We start from the raw sequence: 18,390 nt of genomic DNA, 5'->3' as shown, positions 1-18,390 counted from the left end.
TAATTTCTGGTGAATATTAAAGCTTTTAAATGTTTTGCATACAGATTGTTAGGAAGTGTCTTATAGTGAAAGACACATATTTTTACTACTATAGTATCAAAAGTGCCATTGTCCCACATACAAAGATTTGCTTGTTACTTTAGTTCTTTGATTTTCTGGAATACAGCAACGCCAACTTTTAGAAATACTCTTAACAAAGAATATGGTCTTTGATCTGTTTCATCTTTGGACTTCAGAGAATGATCTTCAAATAATACAGTTTGGTTTATTTCAGAAGGTTGCTTCCCTAAAATAAAATTTTGAAAATATGAGATAATAATATTTAAATTTTTTTCAATCACTTATAAAATGTACTAAACACTCTCATATAAGAAAAAACTCTATAACTTGTTCAAAGGCAACTTCTCTAGTATCCTACCAATACTGAATGCCTAAGGGAGGGTGAGAACTGATGTCACCTCACTGCCAGCCCAATGTTCTTTCCACTCTGTGAAACTTGCCTCCACTTATAGCTGTTTGTGTTTGTATATGTTACCTCTATTTTATGTAGAGTTGTCCAAACATAAAATATTCCTTGGGCACAGCAGTTTAGAGACTAAAACTTCTGAGTAGTATTTCTGGGACATAACATATATTTAACATTATTTGAAGCCCAAGATTCAGTCAACATTGCTATTAACAGTTAAGGAGTTGAAACTGTGCATACCCTAAATCTGAATTCAAGATAAGAGACCCCTTGTTATTCAGTCTTTATAAGTGTTTGGTATATTTATGCCGCCTCAAATATGACACCATCTTTTTTTTAAATTCACATTTAGGGATGATTGTTAAAACAAGAAGGATAAGGTATAGGTGTGGTAGTGTTTTATTTATGGATTTATCAGTTAGCTGTTACTTATTTTTTGTAGTTCATAATGCAATTTTAACATAAGTCTGAATAAGTTTACTATAGATGATATTAGTAGTCTTTACCAGAGAAAATCATGCTTTTTTATTTTTTTTCTTTTTCTTTGAGACAGAGTGTCACTCTTGTTGCCCAGGCTGGAGTACAGTGATGCAAACTGGGCTCACTGCAACCTCTGCCTGCCGGGTTCAAGCGATTCTCCTGCCTCAGCCTCCCAAGTAGTTGAGATTACAGGCATCTGCCACCAGGCCCGGCTAATTTTTGTATTTTTAATAGAGAGGGGGTTTTACCATGTTGGCTAGACTGGTCTCGAACTCCTGACCTCAGGTTATCCACCCACCTTGGCCTCCCAAAGTACTGGGGTTGCAGGCATGAGCCACTGCGCCCAGCCAGAAACCATGCTTTTTAATCCTCCTGCCCACCCCATCCACAGCACACAAAATATTAGTTAAGGAAGCTACCAGAAGACAACTGAGGCTGGTGGTCTCTGCAGGGGCAGAAAAATGGGAACTGGAGAGGAGTTCAGGAAGGCAGCCCAGAGAATATGAAGTAGGACCCAGCACAGGACAGCCTGTGGGCCAAATGTCACTTCCCACCTGATTTTGTAAATAATATTTTCTTTAAATACAGCCATGCTAGCTTCATTCCATATTACCAATGGCTGCTCTCACACTACAACAGTAGAGCTGAGAAGATGCAACAGAGACCGTATGGCCTACAGATACTAAAACATTTTCTGTATGTCTCTTTACAGAAAAACATTGTTGACTGCTGGTCAAAAATATGGGAAGAACTTCATGAAATTTAGATTCTTATTAAAAGTTATTGAATATCCCTGAACTATTTAATATTATTTCTTGTCCAGCAGATCCTGAATCTTAAATTAAAAGTTGTTGTGACACGCCGGGCGCAATGACTCATACCTGTAATCCCAGCACTTTGGGAGGCCGAGGCAGGCTGATCACCTGAGGTCAGGAGTTTGAAAGCAACCTAACCAACATGGAGAAACCCCGTCTCTACTGAAAATACAAAATTAGCTGGGCGTGGTGGCGCATGCCTATAATTCCAGGTACAAGGGAGGCTGAGGCAGGAGAATTGCTTGAACCCGGGAGGCGGAGGTTGCGGTGAGCCGAAATTGCGCCATTGCACTCCAGCCTGGGCAACAACAGTGAAACTTCCGTCTAAAAAACAAAAACAAACAAACAAACAAAAGAAGTTGTTATGACAGTAAGTGGAAATTTTTAGGGAAAGAAGAACAGAATATCACAATCAACAATTAACGTGCTGTGTGCAGAATAGGTTCTATATCCCTCCTTTTTTTCCCACCCTAGTAAACTCTTATTTAAACTTCAAGATCTATCTCTAATATTAACTTTTGAAGAAGTTTGACCATTCTTCCAGTTCTCACATACTGTTAGTTTATCATTTCTCATTCATTTACTACAATATGCACCTCATTCAGTATTTTTATATAACATTTTTAAGACAATTTGCATATAATATAATTCACCCATTTAAATACACAATTAAATTATTTTAGTACATTCACAGTATATTTTACTGTATTCTTAAATATAGTATATGTGCAATCATTATCACAATCAATTTCTTTACACCAGGAAGAAACTCATACCAATGAGCGGTGACTTTTCTTTTTCCTCAAACCCTCTAAGTCCAGGTAACCATGAATTTAATATCTGTATCTATAGATTTTACAATTTTGGACATTTAGAATAATACAATACATAGTCTTTTTTTCAAATTCTGTTCATGTTAGAGCATATGTGATTGCTGTATTCCTTTTTATTGCTGAATAATATTCCATTGTATGAATACATCACATTATATTTATAGTTTCATCAATTGATGGGCATTTGAGGTTTTTCTATCTTTTGGCTATTATAAATAATGCTTCTATCAATATATGAGTAGACATATGTTTTCAGTTTTCTGGGGTATACACCTAACAGTGGGATTGCTGGGACACATGGTAATTTAATGTTCAACATTTTGAGGAACTGCTGACATGCTTTCCAACGGGGCTACCCCATTGTCCATTCCCACCTGCAGGGTATGAGGATCTCATTTTGTCTGCAACCTCCCACCGCATTTGATTTTATTCGTATTATGTGTCTATCTTTCAAATACAAATCCATGTTCTTCAAGAGTGGAAACCATGTCTGCTTCAGTTTTGTTTCTGTATGCCTAACATAGTACATTGCATGCATCAGGCACTCATGAATAAATGAAAGAGTCAACCAGCAAGTGAAATAACACCTGCTGAATTGACATGGAACCACACAGAGTTCCTATTATCCGGAGTTGTTGGGTTGATGGATACAGAAAACCACCATGACACGTGTATATCTATGTTAACAAACCTGCACGTTCTGCACGTGTACCCCAGAACTTAAATTTTTTTAAAAAAGCAATTTTATTCCAAAAAAAAAAAAAAAAAGAGTTGTTTATGTGGGCTTAAATAGCTGTGCTTTTATAGATGTTCTTTTTTTTTTTTAATTTTAGCTTTTACTTTAGATACAGGGGATATATGTGTGGGATTGCTACATGGGTAATTGGACCCAGGTAGTAAGCATAATATCCAATAGGTAATTTTTCAGCCCATGCCCTCTCCCTTCCTCCCCATCTGGTAACCTGCAGTGTCTGCTATTCTCAAGTTCATGTCCATGTGTGCTCAGTGTTTAGCTTGTACTTATAAGTGAGAACATGTGGTATTTGGCTGTCTCTCCCTGCATCAATTTGCTTAGGATTATGGCCTCTAGCTCCATCTATGTTGCTGCAAAGGATATGATTTCATTACTTTTTATGACTGCACAGTATTTCATAGTGTGTATGTACCTCATTTTTTAAAATCTAGTCTACCATTTCCAGCTATGTTCTTCATCTTTCTACCATTCACATCCTAGTGTGTGTAACCAATAAATTAGTATTCTTTTTTTTTTTTTTTTGAGATGGGGTCTCATTCTGTCACCCAGTTTGGATTGCAGTGGTGCAGTCTTGGCTTACTGTAACCTCCACCTCTGGGTTCAAGTGATTCTCCTGCTTCAGCCTCCCAAGTAGCCGGGATTCCGGGCATGCACCACCACACCCAGCCAATTTTTGTATTTTTAGTAGAGATGAGGTTTCTCATTGTTAGCCAGGCTGGTTTCAAACTCCTGACCCCAGGTGATCCACCCGTTTTGGCCACCCAGAGTGCTGGGATTACAGGCTGGAATTACACCACTATTTTTCATGGCATTTTAGCAGTTAAAAACTGAATGCTCTAAAGTCAGGAGTGGCATGGGCACAGGTGAAAGATGAAAGTTTTATCTTTTTCTATTTCTATGATGAAATCAATTGGGTTAACAAGAGCATTCTTCTAAGCAGCTAGAGATCGTGCTGGTCTCATCCAGCCATCACCCAGATGGCAATACAACCAGTGAAAGGCGGATAATGGTATCTGTGTTTGCAGACTTTATGTTCACACCAGTGTCACTCACCTTAACCTGGACTCTTTTCATCAGCTTGGTATTTCCTCACTTTCCTCTTTCTGCCCTTTTCAAGTTGTATCTGTGCCTTGAAATGATTTACCCAATACTTCATATTCTCTTCATGTTTATTAATAGGCTCATTTTCCAGAACTAATATTGGGGCATCTTAAGGACATTTTACATAGCACATGAGCAGCTTACAACATAATTCTGTCTAGTTGGGACATATGTCATTTAGCCAAGCACATATTAGTTTCGTAGTAATTTCTAGGAAAAAAAATGTGGAGGAAATATGTGGTTTTCGTTATACTTGCAATGTTACTATATTACTGCATTTTTTTAAGTTTTGATTTCAATAAATACCTAATATATATTTTCAGATGCCGAAGGACATACAATGATGAACAAAAACTTAGCTCATCCTCAAAATCAGATATGTATTATTGGTGATGCTGGACTCCACCCACTCATAGATGTTTTTCATTATTGTGAAGTGTTATATTTTTGAAAAAGAGAGCTGGGCCAGGCACTGTCTCTACTAAATATACAAAAATTAGCCAGGAGTGGTGGCATGTGCCTGTAATTCCAGCTACTTGAGAGGCTGAGGCAGGGGAATTGCCTGAACCTGGGAGGTGGAAGTTGCAGTGAGCCCAGATGGCAGCACTGCACTCCAGCCTGGGCAACAGAGAAAGATTCTGTCAAAAAAAAAAAAAAAAAAAAAAGCTAAGGAAATAGACATTGTCCCTATGATTAGATATGTATGGATGACTAGATCATGTAAAACAAAAATTGCATAAATGCTTAAAGAGTGGCTCTTAGTGTAAATGCTAGAAAGCACTCAGTTAGTTATCATTTCTTCTATGTGATGCCTTCATGTACATTGGTTCATATGACTTCAAAAAGTCTATGAAGATACTTTTTTTTTTTTTTTTTGAGAGAGAGAGAGAGAGAGAGTCTCACTCTGTCTCCCAGGCTGGGGTGCAGTGGCACAATCTCGGCTCACTTCAACCTCCGCCTCCCAGGTTCAAGTGGTTCTCCTGCCTCAGCCTCCTGAGTAGCTGGGATTACAGGTATGTACCACCATAACCAGCTAATTTTTTATTTTTAATAGAGACAGGGTTTCACCATGTTGGCCAGGCAGGTCTCGAACTCCTAACCTCAGGTGACCCACCCGCCTTGGCCTCCCAAAGTGCTGGGATTACAGGCATGAGCCTCTGTGCCCGGCTGAAGATACTATAAACGTCTTGATTTTTTAATGAGTCAGAAACTGAGAAAGGGAAAAAATTACTTGCTGAAGACTGCATGCCCCAAGTTTATACCCATTAAACTACACTGCCTCTGTGAAAGTACGTTTTAAAAAATTCTCACTGCTGTGCAGCAACTCAACTTTAAGTCTTAAATGTAGTTATCTTTATATCTTGAGCAGGACATATATGTTAAGCTGCTGAGGATACTCCTTAACAGGAGGCCATTGGGTGGGTGTCTGCCAGACAATCCTCCTAGTTGTTTCTCTAATGCAGAGCTTCAGGTCATCTCTTCCTTTTTCATCTTCTAGCCTGCCCTGGCCAAGTACCTATGAATCAACCGGCAGGGCGAGGGGTGTGATTGGTGGGCTATAGGGTAGAATTAAGCAGAATATAAAAAATTTTAGCCGATAACATTGAACCTCAAAGAGGAAAGTATTGCTGAGTTCTGATACATGCAAGACAAGCTAAAGACCTCCTCAGCTCCATTGTTCTGCATCAGCACAATATGTCCTAGTGAGAAGGAAAGACGTAGCAAAACTAAAAATGACCCACTTTTCAAGAGCGATGTCTTTTCACCCAAACTTGTGAACTGCTTGCCGATTGTCAGGAGTAACACTGTTTTGTACATTTGCATTAAAAGAAATTATATCACTGTTGAAGATCTGATCAGAAAAAAAGGGTATAGGAAAAAGGAAATGTTAAAATAAGGTGTAAAATCCAGCCCAGTTTATATCTGGAGTTTAGAGGCAGTCTAACAAAACGAATGTTCCATTTACTAATCACATTTGCCATTTATTCAAAACAAACATGGCTTGAGAGAGGATTAAATAAACATCCAAAAACTGTCGTTCTTGAAACCTTTGGATAGAACATTGAGTTGCATTCCTACAGGAGAAGTGCCAAGTGAGTGAGCCTAGTCCAAGTTTGTTTAGAAAGCCTTATTTGGGAGAACCATGGAAGTGTGAACTTGATCATGTGAAAAGCCCAGGACTGTTCAGCCTTCTGTGGTAGTTCTATGAGTTCTAATAGCAGACTATTAATAGGGAGTCAAGTAAAAATATCCTTCCCTCCCCTCCCTCCTTCCCTTCCCTTCCCTTTCCCTTTCCCTTTCCCTTCCCTTCCCTTCCCTTTCCCTTCTCTTCCCCTTCCCCTTCCCTTTCCCCTTCCCCTTCTTCCTTCCTTCCTTCCTTCCTTCTCTTTCTCTCTTCTTTACTGTTCTGAGAAGAATCTACAGTGACTCCACAGATAAGGATTCAAATATTTTCCTTCCTTCCTTCCTTCCTTCCTTCCTTCCTTCCTTCCTTCCTTCCTTCCTTTCTTCCTTCTTTCCTTCTCTTTCTCTCTTCTTTAGTGTTCTGAGAAGAATCTACAGTGACTCCACAGATAAGGATTCAAATATTTTCCTTCCTTCCTTCCTTCCTTCCTTCCTTCCTTCCTTCCTTCCTTCCTTCCTTCCTTCTTTCCTTTTTAACCACATGATTTCTATTTCCTTTAGCAAGATGTTATCATGTGAGGGAAGTCTTAGGTTTCTATATTCCTTTATTCTTAGTGTTAGCATTTCCTATTAAAGACGGATGTCCAGTTTTCTATTTTAAGGGTTAACTAATTTCAAAGTCATAAAAAAAGCCCTAGAAATTAAGACATAACTTTGTCAATAATCTTCCAGAACATAATAGCTACCCTAAAATATTTGTTCAATGATGGGAAATTCATTGATATTTAGACCTTCAGAGATGAGATAAATATGTTGCCTTTGCTTTTCAAAGATGCCATCTTGCCCATTCATAAGAAAACTAAGACCCACAGAATGACTACCCAAGGCCTCACAGTATAATTAGGACTTTAAAAAAAAATTCATAAAACCTCTGGTATTGGGATATTTAAGAGAATTTTATGTGTACATTGATAGATACTTTATCACTGTCTTTGATAAAATAACAGTAAAAACATTTTAATGGGACACATTTTTATAACCATTGTGAATTTGGTACTCAAAAACGAACTCATTGAGATGATGAGATAATGCATATTCATCCCTTTTACAGATGATGAAACATTTTGGAGAAGGCAAGTCAGGTTTCCAATTTTTCATTCTATATAGATCATTGAATCTTTGTCCCTTATATACAAAATCAACAATATGAAATGCGTGGAACTTCAAATGATAGTTTCCAAATTTTCTGTCTAGAGAATGCCCATTTCCAGTTGCTTAACATTTAGATTGATAAATATGAAATTCATTAAACAGGAAACTATTTAATGAATAAAAGACCTGGGCTGATATTTAGGTATTACTTAGTATTCCATCCAAGAAGTGTCTGCGACAGTGACTCCATAGATGATAAGGTTGCACATATTTCAGAAGCCAAACAAATGTTGTGATTAAATGATTCAAGTCTGTTAACCATTTGGCAGTTACGATGTAAATGGCTGTTAAATGGAAAGCATTTGTGAAAACGTATGTGCAAAAAGTAAGGATTTATAACAAAACAGAATGGGACTTACCTATTTTAGTTAATACTCTCAATAATGAGCAGTGAGATTGATTTATAAGTATGTGTGTGTGTGTGTGTGTGTGTTAAGATATATTCACATTTTATGAGACCTGAAGCTTGGAAGCTTATCACTTTGGGAAGAACTTCTTTATGCATAAAAGTATTATATTATTTTGGTAGGACAGCTATAGCAAAATACAGTCAGCCCTTCATATTCGAGTATTCAATTATTCTGCATTCAGAATTCAACCGACTGCCAATGGAAAGTATTTGTAAAAAATAACAAGTAACAATACAATAATAGAAAATACTACAAATTTCAAAATACAATATAACAACTATTTACGTAGCATTTACATTGTATTAGGTATTTAACTAATCTAGAGATGATTTAAACTATGTAAGGGGATATGTGTAGGTTATGTACAAATAGCATACCATATATATAAGGGACTTGAGCATCTGTAGATTTTGGCATCTGCATGGAGTCCTAGAACTGATCCCTTGCAGATATGAAGGGACAACTGTACCACAAACTGAGTGGCCTGAACTACAGATGTCTTTTTCCTCACAATTCTAGAAGCTAGAAGTCTGAGATCAAAGTACTGACAGGGTTGCTTTCCTCTAAGAGCTTTCTCCTTGGATAGAAATGGCCAACTTCTCTCTGTGTCCTCACATGGTCTTTCCTCTGCTTGTCTGTGTCCTAGTCCCTCTTTTTATAAGGACATCTCCAGTCATATTGGATTAAGGTCTACCCTGGTGCTCTCATTTTAACTTAATGGCCTCTTTAAAGGCCCTTTCTCCAAATGTAGTCACAATCTGAGATATTAGGGGTTAGGACTGCAACATATTAATTTGAAGGGAGACGTGATTCAGCTCATAACAATTATGTAGGCAAATGAATATTTATTTTAAATGACAGAAGCGAATGCAACATGTTATAAATTAATGAAAGCTATGAAGTACCTCAAAAAATCACAAAAATCTTGAAAAATAACATTCTTATGAATTAAATTCCTGATTGCTTTTTCTTACATCTTGTAGCAGCATATTCATTGATTACCTAACTGTACAACCTAATTTCATAATACTTTCTACAGAGAGAATACAAAGATGACTTCATGCTGAGAGTTTTTTACTACCAGACCTGACTTACAACATGTCCTTAAGGGAATGATAAGCATGGAAATGAAAGACTGTTTCCTACTACTACAAGAACACATTTAAGTACATAGCCTGCCAACACTATAAAGCAACTATACAGTCAAGTCTACGTAAGAACCAGGTAACAACATAATGGCAAGATCAAATGCTTATATATTAGTATTAATCTTGAATTTATGTGGGCTAAATGCCCCACTTAAAAGATACAGAGTGGCAAACTGGATGAAGGAGCAAGGCCCAACTCTATGCTGTCTTCCAGAGTCCCATCTCACATGCAGTGACATCTTTAGGCTCAAAGTAAAGGGATGAAGAAAGATCTGTCAAGCAAATGGAAAACAAAAAAGAATAGAGATTGCTATTCTATTTCAGACAAAACAGACTGTAAACCAACAATGATTCAAATGGCCAAAAAAAGTTCATTACATAATGATAAAGGGTTCAATTCAACAAGAAGACTTCACAGTTCTAAGTATGTCTGCACCCAACAAGGGAGCACCCAGATTTATAAAACAAGTTATTAAAGAACTACAAAGGGACTTAAATAATCACACAATAATAGTGGGAGGCTTGAACACTCCACTGACATTTCTAGACAGATCACTAAAGCAGAAAACCAACGAAGATATGTGGTACCCAAACTCAACACTTGACCAAACGGACCTATGAGACGTCTATAGAATATTTCACCCAAGAACAACAGAGGAAACATTCTTCTCATTTGCACATGACACATACTCTAAGACTGACCACACACCCATTCATAAAGCAATTCTCAAAGAATTCAAAATAATTGACATCATACCAACCACATTCTCAGACCACAGTGCAATAAAAATATAAATCAATACTAAGATCTCTCAAAACCATGCAATTACATGGAAATTAAACAACTTGTTCCTGAATGACTTTTGAGTAAAGAATGAAATTAAGGCAGAAATAAATACAATTCTTTGAAACTAATGAAAACAAAGACACAACATACCAGAGAACACAGCTAAAGCAGTATTAAGAAAAATGTTTGTAGAGACAAACACCTACATCTGTAAGTTAGAAAAATCTCAGCAACCTAACATCACACCTAGAGGAACTAGAAAAACAAGAATAAACTAATTCCAAAGTTGACAGAAGAAAAGAAATAATTAAAATCAGAGCTGAACCGAACAAAATCTGATATGAAAACCATACAAAAGATCAATAAAACCAAAAGTTGGTTTGTTTTGAAAGAATAAATAAGATTGGCAGACTACTAGCTAGATTAATAAAGAAAAAAGAAACAGAACCAAATAAACACACACAGAAATGACAAAGGGTACATTACCACCAACCCCACAGCAATACAAAAACCCTCAGAGACTATTATGAAAAGCACTGCAGATACACATTAGAAAACCTAGAAGAAATGAATAAATTCCTGGAAACATAAAACCTCACAAGATTGAAGCAGGAAGACATTAAAATCCTGAATACACCAATAATGAGTTCCAAAATTGAATCAGTTATAAAAAACCTACCAACCAGTAAAAGTTCTGGATAGACCAGATGGATTCCCAGCTGAATTCTACCAGATGTATAAAGAATTGCTGGTACCAATCGTACTAAATAGTTTCCAAAAAATCGAGGAGGAGGAACTCCTCCCTCAATCATTCTATAACGCCAGCATCATTCTGATACCAAAACCTGACAGAGATACAACAACCAAAAGTGAAAACTTCAGGCCAATATCCTTGATGAACATAGACACAAAAATCTTCAACAAAATACTAGCAAGTTGAAGCCAGCAGCACATCAAAGAGCTAATTCAACTCAATGAAACAGGCTTTAGCCCTGGGTTGCAAAGTTGGTTCACCATGCACAAGTCAATGAATGTGATTCATCACATAAAAGAACTAAAGACAAAAACCACATGGTCATCTCAATAGATGCAGAAAAGGCTTTTGATAAAATTCAATATCCCTTCATGTTAAAAACCCTCAACAACTTGAAATTGAAGGAACATACTTCAAAATAATAAGAACCATCTGTGTCAAACCCTCAGCCTGCATCATACGGAACAGGCAAAAGCTGGAAGTACTCCCCTTGAGAACTGGAACAAGACAAGGATGCCCACTCCCACCACTCCTATTCAATACAGTACTGGAAATTCTAGAGCTCCAAATAGAAAGAGAAAAAGTCAAACTATTTCTGCTTACAGATGATGTCATGGTATACTTAGAAAACCCCATAGACTCTTCCCAAAAGCTCCTTGATCTGATAAACAACTTCAGCAAAGTTCTAGATAGAAAATCAGTGCACAAAATTCAGTAGCCTTTCTATACACCAATAATGTCCAAACTGAGACCCAAATCAGGAACACAATCCCATTCACAGTAGCCACAGAAAGAATAAAATACCTAACAATACAGCTAACCAGGGAGGTGAAAGATCTCTATAATGAGAATTATAAAACACAGCTGAAAGAAATCAGAGATGAAACAAAGATATGGAAAAACATTTCATGTTCATGGATAAGAAAAAACATCCATATTGTTAAAATGTTGGGCAATCACACTGGCCAAAACAATTTATAGATTCAGTGGTATTCCTGTCAAACTACCAATATTATCTTTCACAGAATTAAAAAAAAAAAAAAACTATTCTAAAATTTATATGGAACCACATAGAACCCAGATAGGCAAAGCAATGCTAAGCAGAAAGGACAAAGCCAGAGTCATCACAGAACCTGACTTCAAATTAAACTGCAAGGCTGCAGTAACTAAAACTTCATGGTACTGGTAGAAAAACAGACATATAAACCAAAGAAAGAGGTTAGAGAACCTAGTAATCATGCTCCACACCTACAACTGTTGATATTCAACATTTGTCAACTCAAGACTTACATGTAAGACCTAAAGCTATAAAAACCTTAGAAGAAAACCTAGGAAATTCTATTCTGGAAATACTATTCTACGCCTTGGCAAAAATGTCATATGAGGTCTCCAAAAGCAATTGCAACAAGAACAAAAATTGACAAGTGAAACCTCATTAAAGAGCTTCTGCAGCACAGCAAAAGAAACTATCAACAGATAGACAGACAGCCTATAGAATGGGAGAAAATATTTGCAAACTATGCATCTGACAAAAGTATGATATTGAGAATCTATGTGGAACTAAAATCAGCAAGCAAAAAACAACCCCATTTAAAAACGGGTAAAGGAAATGAACAGACGTTTCTAAAAGATGTACAATTAACCAACAAGTATATGAAAAAATGTTCAACATCACTAATCATTAGACAAATGCAAATCAAAGACACAGTGAGCTACCTTCTGACACCACTCAGAATGGCTGTTATTAAAAAGTCAAAATTAACAGATGTTGGCAAAGTTGTGGTGAAAAGGGAATGCTTGTACACTCCTGTTGGGAATGTAAATTGTTCATTCTCACTGTGGAAAGCAGTTTAGAGATTTCTCAAAGAATGTAAAATAGAACTACCATTTGACCTAGCAATCCCATTACTGGGTATATACCTAAAGGAATATGGTTGGTGCAAAAGTAATTGTGGTTTCTGCCAATGACAGAAATGCTCTTGTATGAAAAGACAAATGCACTTGTGTGTTCATTGCAGCACTATTCACAATAGCAAAGACATGGGAATCAACCTAAATGTCTATCAGTAATAGACTTGGTAAAGAAAATGTGGTGCGTATGCAGCATGGAATACTATGCAGCCATGAAAAGAATGAGATCATGTATGTTGCAGGGACATGGATGGAGCTGGAGGCCATTATCCTTAGCAAACTAACATGAACAGAACACCTAGTACCACATGTTTTCACTTGTAAGTGGGAGCTAAACACTGAATACACATGGTCACCAAGAGGGGAACAAATAGACACTAGGACATACTTGATGTGGAGGCTAGGAGAAGGGTGAGGGTCAAAAAACTATCTATTGGGTACTGTGTTCACTCCCTGGGTGATTAAATAGTTTGTACACCAAACCCCTGGGACACACAATTTACTCATGTAACAAACCTGCACATGTATCCTCTGAAACGAAAATAAAAGTTGAAAAAGAAGCAAAATCATGTTTATACCTAGGAAAAAAATTATCTTTCTTCTAGCCCGACTGATAAACATTTTTTTTTTATTATTATAGTTTTTAAAAGTTTGGAAAACTGCCTTTAATCTGCACAACTTTTACTAGTATTGTTTGAAATGTAAGATAATTATCAAATTGGGGACACTCCTATTAAGTTTCTTTTATTTGTGAGCTATTACAACACCCTTACTCTTACTGCAGGTTCATAGCTGATGAGTCCTATTTTGTGCAACTAGCATCAAAAAGAAAAATCAAGTCAGCAGTGCTTTTATAATTGTTTTCAGTGCTTTAGTAATCACATTCCTAAAGAGGAAGTATCTCCATTTGCATCATTGAAAACCAAGTAGTACTCCACATGTATACTTTTACACATCTGAGTATCAGTTGAATTTCCAGCAGACTAAACTTCTGTCTCTATGCATTTTACTCCTGTTTCTCTCCTCTACCAGTCTAATTTCCATGCTAGGTGTTGTATGACACATTAATGACATGTGATTTCTGGTCCCACAAATCTGTGTCACAAGGCTAGGACAGGAATGGACCCAGGGACACTGAAGCATTCCAGGAACTCATTCCTACACAATGACGACGGGTAATGACTTAAGCACACACCATAGTGACTGCAGACCATATAAATATATCCCATGGCACTCAGCTAAATGCCTCCCTGACTCAGCCATTGTTAACCAATCTCAAAGGTCACATGATGATTCTAACATTTCCCTACGTGAGCGTATACAGAAAACAGTCAAAGTGGAAGAACCATAGTGAACATACAACTTGGGCCCCTCCCAAGACCTTAGTAGGGGCCACTGTACATGAGGGCTCTTGAAGCTTCATTTTCTTCCTCGTCAACACGTGTTTATTTAAAAGTATTTCTTTTACTCTGGATACTGCCTCAGAAATAGTTATTCCTTTCCTTTTTTTCCTCCCTCTCTCCTTACTTCTGTCTTTTCCTCAAACATTTATTTAGTGTGTACTATATTCTAGACCCCATGTTGAGGGATAAGATATATACGCTGATGTCTACAGCACTCGGTAGAAAGTAATGTGTAACCTAAGTGGTTACAAATAAAATCTACTAGCTATCCTGGTGATTTAAAGATCACCTTCAACTGAATGTTCAGGAAAACCTTTATGAGGAAGTAGCATTTGATCTAACCTATAGGACCAGTAGGACAGGGCCTGGGGAAACTGGGACATGGAAAGGCATTCCAGTGCATTCCAGTGCGCTGGTGCTGCACATGGTGGGGGTTCTACCACGTATAGGCTCTATCTATAAGGTTTTTTTGTTGTTGTTATTTGGCGTGGGTAATGGCCTAGCAAATGTACTAAAAGAAACCCTGGTTTTGTGGCCACTTCAGTTCCTTTGGAGAATGTCCTCTCACAGCTCAAGGCTGAGAACATCCAATCACATTTCTGTTCTGGAACCCCTTAAGTCATTTCTGTGACAACATCTGAAAGAATTAAGCTCTATCCAATTCACCAGAAAAGGGCTTACGTCAACTGTTTCCCTAAGACTACATTTCAATACTAACACCTATGGACAAGTGGAGGGTATTCTTCAGTGACATTTGGTAGTTCTTTTGTAGGGCCCCTTTTGGCTTCCTCCATTTCTCTCTTGCTAGCCCTCAACTCTACCCCACGCTTGTTTTCATTGTCTTTTTTCTCACCTCCATTTGCTCCTTACTTGTTTATTCTGGTGACTCTTCTCTCTTTCATAGATGACATGGAAGCATGACCCTCTTTCTGAACTTTCCTTGGCCCAGAGGGAGAAAAGTCTAACATACTATCTTATTTATGCAATCTGAGGAAAGTTGTTGGCCAACCGTCACCCAGCGTGACCTAGTGACAGAACCAATAGAAATATTTGAGTATTCAGTCTTTGAATGATTCTTCCAAGTGATATAGATCTGTTGATTACTTCGATCTTGAACAAAATATGTTGTCACCATCATACTGGACTCTGAGCCACTTGAGAACAGGGAACTGTGTAGTGAAATTCACCACATATGCTGGTAGTACACAGGCATCAACCAGTCTAAACAAAACCCACCCTGGTCACCTCCCACATCACTGCTAAGACACAGTTCTTTACACAGACCATGTAAATGCTGTTGTGTTGATTTTGCCAAGGCTTCTATCACTCTTCTTGCTGTAATTTGAGAAGCAAAAGCATTGATAACAAGTTACTTACATAACTGGTATTGTAAGCCTTACTGGTGTCAGACAGCATTCCTATGAGCACTATTAGCATACCTCTCTGATGAGAATGGCTGTGAACTACATTATTTGGAGTAACAATAAGAAAGACTATACAAATCCTGGTCCGCTGTTTACAGCGAATGAACACTCTCATCTTCTCTTCCCACAGTGATTTTTTTCCAGATAACGTATTCTAATGGCATGAGTATATTAAAATAAAATCAGATAGGGTGAGGAGGGGCATGCTAACAAAAATAATCTGTCACTCTTGCCAAATGGAGGTAATACAGTCACAATATTTACAAGTAAAATGGCAGGGATATAACTGAAAGTACATCTATCTATCATCTATATATCATTCATATCATTCTTCAAGCTGTTATCACAGGTCCATCTTTGACTGATGCCTCTTATGTTGTATAATGTACTATAGAGTTATTCCTTTTTACTCTTTTGCTCATGGAAATAATTTGAAGGCTTTTAACCTTCTGATCTCGTTTTTCACTTTGTTCCAGACATGGCTTACTCTCTGTCATGGAACTATCAGATAAAATGCATAGTTTGATTAGTCCAAAACTGTACTACCATCAGTCTGTCAGTCAACACAAGATATATTTTAAAGGGATCTATACAAAAGTCTGCATGAATATGTTCCATATAAAGAGTAGTTACATAAACCTTAATATAAAAAAAATACTAGGAAGCACTTAGTGTCTCAGATTCTAGAATCAAAGCTCTCTTTCTTTTCATTTCTTTTCTCAGTGATTCTAATGACTACTCTGATATTTTCTTTATCAAATTAACTTTAGCATTGGAGGGGAGTTTATATAGTATCTGGTTTAAAACCATTATTTTTCTCATTTTCTCTGCAGACATTTGTTGATCACTTACTATGTGCCAGGCCCTGTGATAGGAATGGAGGTAGAGAAGACACAATCCCTTGCCCTCAAAGGTATCAGTGACAGAAGAAATAGATGAAGAGAATGAGGCCTGGAGTCATTTGCTCATGGTCCTACAGGCACAGAGCAGGGGTCCCCAGCCCCCGGGCCATGAACCTCTACCAGTCCATGATCTGTTAGGAACCAGGCTACACAGCAGGTGGTGAGTGGCGGGCAAGTGGGTGAAGCTTCATCTGTATTTACAGCCACTCCCCATTACTCGCATTATGGCCTGAATTTCACCTCCTGTCAGATTACAGCGGTATTGGATTCTCATAGGAGCGTGAATCCTATTGCAAACTGCGCATGTGAGGGATCTAGTTTGCGTGCTCTTTATGAGAATCTAATGCCTGATGATCTGTCTCTGTCTCCCATCACCCCCAGATGGGACCATCTTGTTTTAGGAAAACAAGCTCAGGGCTCCCACTGATTCCACATGATGGTGAGTTGTATAATTACTTCATTATATATTACAATGTAATAGTGATAGAAATAACATGCACAATAAATGTAAACTACTTGAATCAACCCAAAACTATCCCCATGCCCCAATCTGTGGAAAAATTGTCTTCCACAAAACTGGTCCCTGATGCTAAAAAGGTTGGGGATCACTGGCGTAGAAGATAGAATAGGGACCAGAAAGAGATTGTGCAGCTCTCCTGCTCGATCTGGCTCTTGTCAACCACTCCATCTCCCTAACGTAGGACATGGCAGAAGAGTTTCAACTAGAGTAAAATAATTCTTGTTTTGAGTTGCAAACTTTATGGGCTCCATGTTTAAGTTATATTATTAAAATATGTTTTATGTGTTTGACATTAATCTCATAGACGTTTAGGAGAATGATTAGATTTCTGATGCCTCTGGGCTTTCAGAAGTCTCTAACTCACATGCTGCGTAGTTTGAAAGATTCTATTTTGTGATAGTGCTTCTTGGGCATCGGTGGGGACGGTTTAGAAAGCTTGTCATTGCATCTAGATAAATACTGAGTTTGGATATGTTTCTAAGTTCCTTTCATTTGAACTGTGGAGCATAAATCTCACTAGACAGCTTGTTCTCAAGAGGTTACCAGTATGTTTGGTTCTAGTCTCTCCACAAATATTGTGAGAACAGCCTTATTCAGATTATTTTGACATGCTCAGACAAGGCGTTCTGAACCACGTGAGAACTGAACGTGTGTGTGCAAGGGAAATACCCACAATACTGCTGAGCCTCTAAGAGGCTCCATTCCTTGCGTTTTGAGCAATGGAAATTGTCTCAAAAAATCAGCATCTCAGCTAACATTCCTAATGTATCAGAATCTAGAAGTTCTGGTTTTGGAATTTGATATAGTGAGAAATCAGAGGATGTCCTGGGGTGTGGGAGAATGATGTGTTCTTTAGAGTTTAAATAAAATGAGTTTGTTCCTTAACTTAGCACTTCCCCAGTGGCACAATAAGTACTCAGTAAATGTTTATTGAAGTGAATTCCAATTCCTGATTTGAATTTAGTGTTGGAGAAATTCCAGTGACCGGGCTGATAAAAAATGGTATTAAATTACTGGAAAAAGGACTATGTCGAGAAGCTGCTTGCAAGTAATAAACTCTTTGTGTTAGAGTCACCTGTTTTACCCAGTGTCTAGCCTAGATCTTTGAAATGGAAATTGAAGGATGGTATTCAGATTAAGAAACAGATCCCTAATGATATCCCATAAAAGTCACCTCAATTTATGAAAATCCAACCTATGCAATATGGGTATCTCTTTTACAATAGAAGTAATTTATATGGGGTACTCTTCCCATAGCAAGAGTCTCATTGCCTTATCATATATCTCTTTTGGAAAATTCTTTTTTTTTTTAAACTTCAATAGATCAGAATGATAGTAACTGGCTG

At 37.5% G+C, this 18,390-nt stretch overlaps 1 protein-coding gene across 12 annotated transcripts in view; it reads left to right on the top strand.

Annotated features, from left to right (window-relative positions):
- The window catches only part of LP (LIM domain containing preferred translocation partner in lipoma), a 723,802-nt gene that overhangs the window by 464,588 nt on the left and 240,824 nt on the right, over positions 1-18,390 (top strand). The window contains exons 7-9 of one of the 12 annotated variants that reach the window (XR_011619543.1): positions 9,235-9,419; positions 16,456-16,684; positions 16,906-16,963. The exons of the other annotated variants lie outside the window; for them this stretch is intronic. The gene's annotated coding sequence lies outside the window, so the exon portion shown is untranslated. The remainder of the gene's footprint in view (positions 1-9,234; positions 9,420-16,455; positions 16,685-16,905; positions 16,964-18,390) is intronic. 12 annotated transcript variants of the gene reach the window in all.

Source organism: Macaca nemestrina, chromosome 2 (genome assembly GCF_043159975.1).
Source record: "Macaca nemestrina isolate mMacNem1 chromosome 2, mMacNem.hap1, whole genome shotgun sequence".
Classification (NCBI taxonomy): domain Eukaryota; kingdom Metazoa; phylum Chordata; class Mammalia; order Primates; family Cercopithecidae; genus Macaca; species Macaca nemestrina.
This window is presented reverse-complemented; position numbering and strand designations above follow the sequence as displayed.